General features: G+C 39.0%; 1 protein-coding gene and 1 long non-coding RNA gene across 2 annotated transcripts in view; both read right to left on the reverse strand.

Moving 5' to 3' along the window:
* LOC138964044 (uncharacterized) overlaps positions 1 to 11611 on the reverse strand; it is a 428123-nt gene that overhangs the window by 209371 nt on the left and 207141 nt on the right. The window lies entirely within an intron of this gene.
* The window catches only part of LOC138964036 (uncharacterized), a 34913-nt gene that overhangs the window by 20797 nt on the left and 2505 nt on the right, over positions 1 to 11611 (reverse strand). The window lies entirely within an intron of this gene.

Genomic DNA, 11611 nt, shown 5'->3' on the forward strand with positions numbered 1-11611 from the left:
TGACCTTTCCTTTTCCTCCCTTTTAGGAGCCCTCACCCCCTCCTCCCAAGTACTTCAACCCCCTTTCCCTTCATCTGTCTGCCTCTCCAATCACGAACTTGTACATGTCAACGGCTTCGTTTCCGGTATGAATTGTTTGTGGTTCTGCTTTCAAAAATGTCATAGTTCAAAGTAGAGATCGGCCCTGACTGACACAAAGACGTGGCATTGTAGAATTTGAAAAGACCGACAGCATGTTTGTCGAGAATGCTCTGAACAATACTTTCAGCATATTTAAGACCAAATACCCACACACACTCCCCCTTCCTACATCTGTCGCATACTCCGACTACTAAGGTGTCTATTTCATCTATCTTGCAAACGTCTTCAAGAAAATCATTCGGGTAAAAGATCGTTACTATTAACAAGTTACAACGTGAGAGCAAGAATTAAAAATCGATCAAATGAAAATGTCCCATCTTGAAGTATGTTTGATTTTAAACATCTGAGCCACGATTTCAGACCTTCTACATTAGGCGGCAACCTACGTTTATTATGAAGACCAAGAAATCGAAATGTTCACTACATAAGAATGATGGTGCGCGACTTTTCTTGCAGTTGATTTCTGCTCATAAAATTAATTCACCTAGAGTTGATCTGCTTCAGCGCTTTTGATGACGACTGTTGTTTTACACCCCCTTCTACAAAAGTACCAACATTGTACGAGGTCAGAGCTTGTAAAATTGAACCAAGCCCCAGACAAATAAGAACGTGCAGATTATTTTCGAGTGTACAACAAAGTTACGTGAGCAGACCCAATTTTGTTGCTCATAAAACAGAAAGTTAGCAGAAGTTTAAATGAAAACTTAATTACAACTTTCCACAAGCAGTACCGAAGAGGAACGTCTATATTTGACTAGATACGCATCAAGATTGCTCGATGTCTGCGACAGATAATTTAAAATGCATCCTTGTTTCAGGCTTAAAATATCAGAAATAGCACAGAAAACCTACAAATATCCATTTTCGATCACAGTAGAGTTTGACAGTTTGCGTATGACTTTAAAAACTCAGGAACCATTTTAAGGCAACAATTACTTTTTGAAAGTTTATTTTTCTTTCGGAGTTTCTTGTTTATGTGTTATTCTATTTTGGACCATCCAAGACATAGAAAAGCGTTGTGTGCTATTTCTAGACATGAGGCTTTTCTCGCTCTTGTTAATTCCCTTACGCAGATTAAACAAAAAGTTTTACTTTGTTTTAAAGCCAAGCAATTTGAACGGTAGTTTTGGTGTGTGCATTGGTGTCAATTTGTACAATAATTATTTGACATTACATTCTTTCTGTTCTGAATACTTGATTTTTCCCCCGCTTTCCTCTTTCCACATACATCACCTTTAGAACTCTGAGAGTTCCTTTTACTGTGTCGAATTCAGGCATGAATCGCAAAGAAATAACCTGTGTCGCTAAACACTTTCATTCATGTCTTCTCCAGCTGTATTAAACCACAACTAGTACTGCTCTGTGACTGGAGTAACACGTGTGACATCTTCTGAAGGCTCGGATAATGTATAGAGAGCTTTCATTGCTTGTCCACATATAAAGTCCAAGAAACAACCAAACAGTCCAACTCTTTTAAAAACCGTCTACCAGTATGGCGTAATTTTCGTGTGGAAAATATTGTCTAAACAACACGAAAGCTAGAGCTCGGAATCCTTGAAAATGTCTGAATGAGAACAAATAGGTCACAGTTGCATGGCCTACACAGGTGGACCCTTTAGGCCTAAAAAAAAAATAGGTGTGGTTACGGTAACCCGACCTACCCTATTTTTAGGGGCCGATCCTATAACTTTTTATTACATTTGTGAAAAAAAAGAAAAGAAAAAAAACGAGTGAAAAAAACGAGTGCAAAAAACGCAATGAAAGCGAAAGCGCCCGAGTCGCACACTTATTTCCCTGTCAAGTAGGTTTAATTTGTACACATTAGAAAAAAAAGTTTTTAAAAAAAAGTGATTGCCTACCTACCTACCCTATTTTTTTGGCTATGTTACCGTAACCACACCTATATTTTGTTTTGGCCTTAGGTTGACCTGAAACAACAACATCTCAAGAACGGCGTCTTCAAATACTTTAAACCAAATTTACAGCCAACATACAAACCTACACACCACCCCCACCATACCCTAAGTCCCCCCCCCCACCTACTCTGTTCTTGTCTTTCACCAAACACCCCCTCCCACCCTCCATCCTTTGACAAAAAGCGTTCTATTAAGCCAACCGCGAGAAGGTGAAGATTCGATTTCGGAATTGCTTCCCCCTGACTTACGATTCTGCTCTCCCTTTTTATCGATTCTTCTGTGCGGGAGGAAGCATTTTGAGCGAAGCGCCTGTTGACACACTTTTGTAATCTCAGCAGAAAATGTTGTTGCAGCCAGTCATGGGGGAATGCAGATCAAAGATCACGAAATCGGAAATAAAAGATCAAAAGATTCTTGCGGTTTTAAGAATCACACACGGAGGTGATTTATTGGAGTGTGGCTTGATTGACTTGCAATTTACGTGTGTTGCCTGTGATAAAATTGATTTGCAGAATAAAAAATCAGATGTTAAATTAGCGAGATAACATGTTTGCTTCATAAAAACAAAAACATTTCTAATTCCTTCCCCATTATAAAAAGGCAAGAGTTTTGAAGCAGAGCCCGGTGGATCATATTGCATCGATAATATAAGATGTTTGGTGGCTTGTTGTCAGGTCTATCGTCTTCTGGTTAATCTGTATCGACCGAGGCCGAAGACCGAGGTTGATACAGATGTAACATAAGGCGCTATGTTCCCCAACGACCGCTAAAACAAAAAATGCGGGTCTGGCAAGAAGCCACCTAACATAGTGTTTGTTATCATCTTGGCAGTGAAAAAGTACGCACACTCATTGATGATAGGGAGCCGTGTTGTGGACGAACATTTTACAATGCAATGCAGGACCTAAAGCGCGTCAGATGCTCAAGAGATCACGTCCAACGTAAACTTTGCTGTCGCTTTCCTTACTGTCTAAGCATTCACAGAGCTACCATAATGTTTGCGAGTTCAGTAATGTTTTAGCATGTGCCTTTTTTTCTTTTAACTGTTGTAGGAATTGTTGTTGTACAATTTGCGATTGCACAGCTTAGTTTAAATTTACCATGACTCGACGCTTCAACTTATTTACATTGATTGGATATTTTGAGAGTGAATGCTTACAATCGTTGTCCTCGGAAACACAAATCCAAAGCCGAGATGGTTCCACATATCAAGCAAACAACCCGATTGGCTTTTACTTTGAAAACCAACGTTTCACCAAAAGCTAAAACCAATTCACTACTTGGGCTTGTTACATTTGAACATTGTGTTTTGTTAACCAGCTTGTGAATGAAAACTCGTGAAAATGATGATAATACTCTTATATTCTTGCCGCAGTAGTCGTTAGTCATATTGTCAAGGTGCACAGGCAATGATCTTATTACCAAAAGCATGTTTGCCTGTTTCTAACATCTTTCTGTTAGGTTATTTCATAACAAAATAAAAATCAAGCAGACATCCGTGGGGATATTTTTGTGTGCTGTTTCTTACTTGCTTATTTTTACGAAAGTTTGTATTCTTCCTTTTTCTTGGCTTGCGGCGAACTTCTTATTCATGGTCCTAAAGTATTACGATTCCATTTTTTTTGCAGATTGTCTTAAACACGTTTCAGGCTCACGATGACTAATGATCACGACAATGTTTGTGTGTGTTTGGTATTTTTAGCTTTAAATATTGATTGAAAATGCTCAAAACTACTATTGGTTATCAAAGAATAAACTGGTTTTTATTTTGTGATAAAACTTCAAAAGGGAGAAAAAGAGAGAGATAGAGAAAGAGAGAGAGAGAGAGAGAGAGAGAGAGAGAATTGAATTGAACTGAATTGAATTGAATTGAATTAAATTGAATTGAATTGAATTGAACTTTATTTAACAAGAGAGAGAGAGAGAGAGAGAGAGAGAGAGAGAGAGAGAGAGAGAGAGAGAGAGAGAGAGAGAGAGAGAGAGAGAGAGAGAGAGAGAGAGAGAGAGAGAGAGAGAGAGAGAGAGATCAAATCAAATCAAATCAAATTTTATTTTTCGAGGGTTGTGGCATAAGCAATACAACGAGCTTTTTTTTCAACCAGCCCTCGCCCAGAGAGGGGACTAATCTAATCACATATTTACACGGATATTAACGTAGAAAAAAAGGTAGAGAAAAACAACAACATATGAATATTTACACATTACATATTATACACAAATATAAAGCGTCGTATATGTAACGTAGTGAAAACAATGCTGAATACACATGCATGAGTAAATGTGTTATTAAAGCTTTGAGTGTTTTTGTGTGGATATAATGAACACTGATGCTTTGGACAAATGAAAATATAACCAAACGAAGTCTTCCATCACTGTGATTTTTCGTAATTTAACATTAAATACAGTGAAAGGTGTTTTTTGAAAGTATTGAGACTCATTGGGACTCTCACAAATTCTGGGAGAGAATTCCACAGGACGCTACCAGAATAGGCTAAGCTTGATTTGAAGAGATCTATCCTTGGAATTGGGACGTTAAACTTTCGGTTTGGTTTGACTTTAAAGTTTGCAACGAAAAGGAAACGGCCGGAAAGTATTTTGTGAAGGAGCACGCCTTCATTTAATTTAAATCTGTCTTTTAGTGGGAGAATCTTAAGTTTCTTATAATCATCAAATACAAGACTGGATTGTTTCAGTAAAATTAGTTTCAGCGCTCGCCTATGTAAACTATACAATGGTTTTAAAAAGATTAGCACTGGCAGAGTCCCAGATGGTTGAACAATAATCTGTGATGGTTTGTATATATGCGTTAAAGTATAATAACCTTGAGTGCTGATCTAGAAAGTGTTTAATTCTAAGAGAGAGAGAGAGAGAGAGAGAGAGAGAGAGAGAGAGAGAGAGAGAGAGAGAGAGAGAGAGAAAGAGATAGAGAGAGAGAGAGATAGAGAGAAAGAGAGAGACAGAGAGACAGAGACAGAGACAGAGAGAGACACAGAGAGAGACACAGAGAGAGAGATTTTGAAATGTATTCAAAAGTAGGTTCCAAAAAGAAGAAAAAACGTGGTTATAATTTAAAAGACATTAATTCGTCATTATTCAAACACCTGCCAGCAGCAAAAGGACATTCGAATCACGCTACGATGCAATCATGTCCAACTAGGCAATGAAAAAGCGAATTCTAATAGGAGCATTAGCTTTTGTGTGTCTGTGTTTTCCCGGGTTAGATGCAATCAAATTCTCTTTGGACATCATTTTGCCATCGTATGTAGGGCAGGGGGGTCGCTACGTGAATCAATATGTTGCTAGATATCACAAACAGAATATATAGTCTGTCAATACATTGACAATACAGCAGTAACGTACAACGTTAATTGTTTAATTTTTCCATAATGACAAAAACAATTGTTGAGTCGTTAGAGGTCGACATCAAGCAAGAAACGGTTAGTTAACTCAATAAAGTCTGATGCAAAATATGAGCAAAATTACTAGGTTTAAATGTTTGTTTGGCTTTCTTCTAAGGGTGTGTTGAATTTTGCAGTTTCTATTTCACAACAAAGGGGCAAAGCCATCTATCTGTTTGAAATGGCAAGACTGTCAATATTCAGTACAACAAATGCTTTCTTTAATTTGAGGACAAATACATTTTGGCATTCGATTTTTTGGAAAGAAAACAGCCACGATGCATTCGTATCCTTTGTGACTATACTCAGAAAGTAAACACAAAATCATTAAAAAAAATTGTCGATTTACAAACCAGTATGATGCATCATGAAGCTTTTCTGTGTCAGATGCCCACATTAGGGATTTGTTATTGACTACCGATCGACGTTAAACGCTTTCATCAGGTCTTTTTAAACTCCACAAGTCCACTTTGCAAAAAAGGGAGCAAAATGAACTGTGGCATCATTCAATCTAAAAAGATACGAACACAGCCACATTCGTGATCGCCTGCGGCACGAAATGGCAACATCTGCGATCAAAAACTGCGCACTATTTGATTCATTTCACGTTCAGTGCAAAATGTCAAGCGAAAATAAAGCTGCCTGCAAGTGGGAGCATGCCCATTATTACACGAGCATGCAATGTGCTATGCAAATAGACGCCATTGTTGAAAAGGCCCAGGAGAGGGAGAGGAGCGAGAATGACAAAACTAGGCGAGAAAAAGAAGACAAAGCAAAGGAAGAAGTGTAACAGGGCAAAGAGGAACAAGAAGAACATATAACGTTTGAAGTGCCGCGCCTTTTAGTTTGCATGTATGTTACGAAATGTTTGTCTCCTGTCACGTGTGCACAGTTTGTAAAGTATCCTTTGGGAGTTTGAAATAAAACATTGCCTTTGCCTTTTGCATCTATCTAAAGAAAAGGAAAGGAAAAATAGAAAGAAAGAAAGAAAGAAATAGAGAAAAAAAGACAGAAAGAAAGAATGAAAACAAAAAGAAGAGGACACCTAGACGCCAATTGTGATCTCGTGTTTTTCTTATCTGAAGCTAAATGGCCTCAAACCACTGAACTGTTCGATCAAATCATCCTCCATTTTCCTTCCCGGCCCTACTTGCGCCATTGCCTGTTGACAGCATGGATTAGTTTGTCAGTCGGAGTGATCTCCCGTGCAGACAAACGCTAATGCAGGTCGGTATTCAAAAAACAAATTGCTGCTGGTTTTGTGTTTGGTAATTTAGGTATTTTTTCTTCTTTAATGTTTAATGTTTGGACAGTTTCTCTTCTCTTCCACTTTCATTCTTTACACTATCTCTCCTGCTTATCACTTCTCTCACTTTCTCTCTGTTTCTTTCTTGCTTTACCTGTTCTGTACCATCTCCGTCTCGCCTTGTGTCTGTGCGTGTGTGTGTGTGTGTGTGTGTGTGTGTGTGTGTACCCCCGTTTCCACAGGTTTGGTTGCCTAAATCACCATAAGGCAACCATCCACACGTGGATGGCAACCTAAACTCTGGATGGCAACCTAATTGTGTGGATGGTCGCTTCATTTAACACCGTTAAATTGACTTTTTTGACGGAAAGAATGTCATAACAATGTTCAAAATGACATTCTTTCCGTCCTCTATAGGCGACGAAATAGGTCAAATTTTGTGCATTTTTTAGTGCAAAATTCTTCGATGCCGGAGCGAGTACTGCACCCAGTGCTGTTGTAGTGCAAGTGCACTAGAAAGGCACTACACCCAGTGCCGCCTCTTAGGTAACCATCCACACTTTAGGTACGTGTGTGTGTGTGTGTGTATGCGTGTACGTATGCGTGTATGTGTGTGTGTTTGTGTGTGTGTGTGCGTGTGTGTGTGTGTATGTGTATGTGCGTGCGTGCGTGCGTGCGTGCATTTGTGTGCCTATATATATATATATGTGTGTGTGTGTGTGTGTGTGTGTGTGTGTGTGTGTGTGTGTGTGTGTGTGTGTGTGCTTGCGTGTGTACTTGTGCATGTCTGTGTCTGTATCTGTGTGTTGGTGTCTTTGTGTGAGCAGAACCAAGAGAAAATGGGAGTGGGAGCTCAGAACACAAATATTTCTCTCTTTATTTTTTTTTCGCTCGAAGGCGAGATCACGTTGTGCAGTGATTGCATTGTGCGCTGCTTTGAATACACAGAGGTCTGACAATCAATTTGAACTCTGCCAGTGGCGGCTCGCGTTTACATCAGGCATACCGCGGCGCCTTTTTGTGTGACTCAATCAAGCAATCAATCTGGAATGTCATCTTGGTCAGCCTTTCAAGGCATGTTGATCGGTGGCACATGTTTTGACACACACACACGCAGGCACACAAACACACTCATGCACGCACGTACGCACACACTCATGCACGCGCGCAAGCACACACACCCACTTTCACTCTCTTTATCTCTCTTGGATTCTCTCGTAAACGGGGCCTCTGGACAAGCAATAACAATCAAGCTAGAGCTAAGTAATCATGATGGCGACATGCATACCACTGTCCCCTTTTTTGTATCAGTGATGATGGCAATAAGCGTAAGTCTGGGGTCTCTGCCTTTCGAATTTGTTTATTACCTGCATTGTTTTAAAAGAAGGACATTTAAGACTTCAACGTGATCTTCGTTTTGTTTAAAATACTCGAAAGAAACATGCTTCTATTCTTTAGCACACTTATATCAGAAGGTATACATGTTCATGTTTAATTATTGTATTTAACTTTTTAAAGGACTGGCAGGTTTAGAGTTAAAACGTCGATGCGCGTGTAACGAAAAAACCCTGTCATGAATGTTTGTCTTTTTAAAGCATAAAAACATTTAGTAAGACTGTCAAACGAAGAAATGGTTGTTGTTGTTTTTCTTTTAGTAGTACACAGTTTCTTTTCTGTTGCATTTCTTTCTCAATGCTTTACCGACATAATGACACAGGTCAGTTTATGACAACATTTCAGACAAAAAAGACCAAAGTAGTGTAACAATAAAAATAGAAGCTTCAACAAGAATTCAAGTTTTTAGATTAAGATTTCGAAACTTTATATTAAGTTTTGGCCCCATGGGGCACAGTGGCCAATTGAAAACAAGAGTGAGCTCACGTTCATCTCTCTTGTTTTGGATTTAACTTGATCCCTTCTAGCTACTGCATTAATGTCTGTTTGCTGAAACATAGTTCATTGAAAATATCTCGCGATCTACACACATTTGAAAATGTGAGTAAGAACAGAATGAAAAGTATACCTTATTTTCATGCATTTACTTCAATCTCAAAGTACATTCGCTTAATAATGTCTTCATAAAGTTTACTTGAAATGAACAAAATGTTTCCCCCTTTGCAAGTTTCAATAACAATGCAGAAAAACTGTGTTGTCACCTGTGCCGCACTACCTGCTTCGTGCAACTCGTCCTGCCAATTGCCACCAGGTCTTCCGAATAATTGAGCTGTCTTTACAGACTAAAAGGCACAGTCCTTCCCATCAAAACTGTTCTGCTCACTGCATTTATTTTGTCAAGGCATTTACATGGGACAAGACCCACTCGGGCACATATCAAAAATGAACATATTCACGGCTTCCGCAAATGGGCAATACTCTGGTTTGGTTCTTGCATGAGTTTTGGATTAGAGAATACACAGCTTCTGTGACAGGCGGTTGGGGCATAGTGGAACTGGGAACAAAGACACAACTTATTCACGACGTTAGAACCGTATGCCTTCCTGTGAAGTTTTAGAACAAATGTCTTTTGCTTCAAAATTGACAATACTTCGTCATCGATCGTTACAGATGAAGTAGGCTAGATGACAATATGCTTCACTCAGATTCACACACAATCGTGTCTTCCAAGAAAGAATTGAACATGTTGCATTCAAAAAACAATTTGGTAAATAGCTTGAACGAGCGAATTTCAGAGTCACCAGAATATGAATCGTGTTGCAATTACCTAGCAGAAAAAGGCACGAACAGTGCATGTAGATTTCTCGGACAGATAGTCAAACGATGTTATGAATTGAGTTGATTGTGGTTATATGCAAGGATCATATCTGTTTAACGTGTCTTTTGTTTACAACCCGTGTGCGGAGTTTCTTTGTAAATGCATTTGACATGAGTTTAGAAACATGATAACGATCTGTGTAATTTGTATTGAAACTTCTATTCCAGGGGATGAGAGAGAGAGAGAGAGAGAGAGAGAGAGAGAGAGAGAGAGAGAGAGAGAGAGAGAGAGAGAGAGAGAGAGAGAGAGAGAGAGAGAGAGAGAGAGAGAGAGAGAGAGAGAGAGAGAGAGAGAGAGAGAGAGATGGGTTTTGTTTTTCTTAGATATTTACTTAAAGGTATCCGGTGTTTGATTCTCTTGTTTTCCAATTAAGTTTTATCTTTCACGGTGCCTTGACTTTACACTCATATCGAGTACCAATAAATCAGAGATGTGAACTGAATGTGAATCGTTTTGTGATGTAAATATTTCACAGCCACATCTTGCAAAACGAATCATTTTACAAAGTAAGTTCTTCCATGTTACCATAGGAACATACGAAGAGTACTCTCTTTCAAAGGTTTAACATGACGAAAGCCATACCTGAATATAATATGTACACATATGCAGTACAAGGATTTTCAGATGAGGTTTTGAAATCTATGGTCAACCTTTTACGAACAGACATTATGATAAAGTGCCCTGTGTCTTACTCTGGTTTTCCTTCCAAAAGCTGAATGAACTATGAGACAGCATTGTTTCTTTCTTGCCTTAAACTGAAGGAACAAGAAATTCCTCCGAGGTAGGAAAAACACCCCCGTCCTTACCATTCTCACTGCCACCAACTGAGAAGGTTATTTCCCTTTGACCATTAATATGTCCCTCTATAAGTCCTTGTAGAATCTTAATCCACCCATAACTCCCTAACCGTGTGTTTGACTGGTCCCAATTTTTGTAAGGACCGTCTCAGGAATGTATAGAACCTGTTCACCAAGTTTGGCGACGATCGGTCCGTTCATTCTTGAGATCTATATGCGAACACAAACACACAAACAAACAAACACATCGACCGAATCCTATACACACCCCTATACCGGGGGTGTAATTATGAGACAGCGAGGGATCAGCAATGTGAGAAAATCGCCAATGTACTCAAGCTACAGCAATAATCAGAAGCTTCAATATTGTGTTTTCTTTTGGTCGTAAATTTAAGTTACTGATCTTCTCACTTCTAGGTGCACTGAAGCCCTAGGGCTTTCAGTCATGCCTCAGGTATTTATCCATTTGGGGGAATAATACCAAGTTTGATTTTCTTGCAAGGATTGGAAAACTACAAATGTGTTACTATAACATTAAACTGACGGAGAGCATTTTCAACTGTTAGCTTTGCCCTTCCTGACGTTCTTAGACAATCTCAAACCGAATGTTTCAGTTTGGAGATACATCGTGAAATTGTTGCCATATCCTAAAAACCAGAATGGAAGTTTGACTTAATTTGAAACACTAAAGACAAATACGGGTAGCACATATTTCTCATGAACGTTAAGTTATTGAGTATATCACAGGTATTATCTCTCGTAAGTGTTGCATTTTAGCATTATCTTTTTTAACTCATTGTCTCCCATGTACGGATATATCCGTACTCACTCATATGGCTCTATCTGACCAGGTACGAATATATCCGCTCAGACTGTTAGCTTCAGTCGCTTCCTGTAACGTCCATCTAACGCCTGCATTCCAGCGTGTTGATACACAGTTACCAAACAGTTACTACAATTCTGAGTGACCTGCTGCAGCACAGCTGGTCTCGGCTAAAAAACACCTTGGTCAGCATAGGTGGGGTAGAAAGTGTTAAATATCTACTGAAAGATTGGAGGAAACGCCATTTCTTTCCTGTTGGTATTTAAATTCTTTGATAACCTTCTGCCCATCTTGAAAATGCTTAATCAAAAGGGTACAAAAGGGTACGTGAAGGGTATCTGTAGAATGTCCTGTTTGTTGTTAACAGACGTAGGGAATCATTGTACAGTATAGGTTTTTGCAAGTACATCTTACTTTGATCGGTGTTCATCCTTAAGGTGTACAGATAAGTCACACTTATCAAGTAGTGTAAGTATAAAGTCAGACCTTCGGAAAGTCATTCTTGTATTTTAGGCGC

The sequence above is a fragment of the Littorina saxatilis genome, linkage group LG4 (genome assembly GCF_037325665.1).
Source record: "Littorina saxatilis isolate snail1 linkage group LG4, US_GU_Lsax_2.0, whole genome shotgun sequence".
NCBI lineage: Eukaryota > Metazoa > Mollusca > Gastropoda > Littorinimorpha > Littorinidae > Littorina > Littorina saxatilis.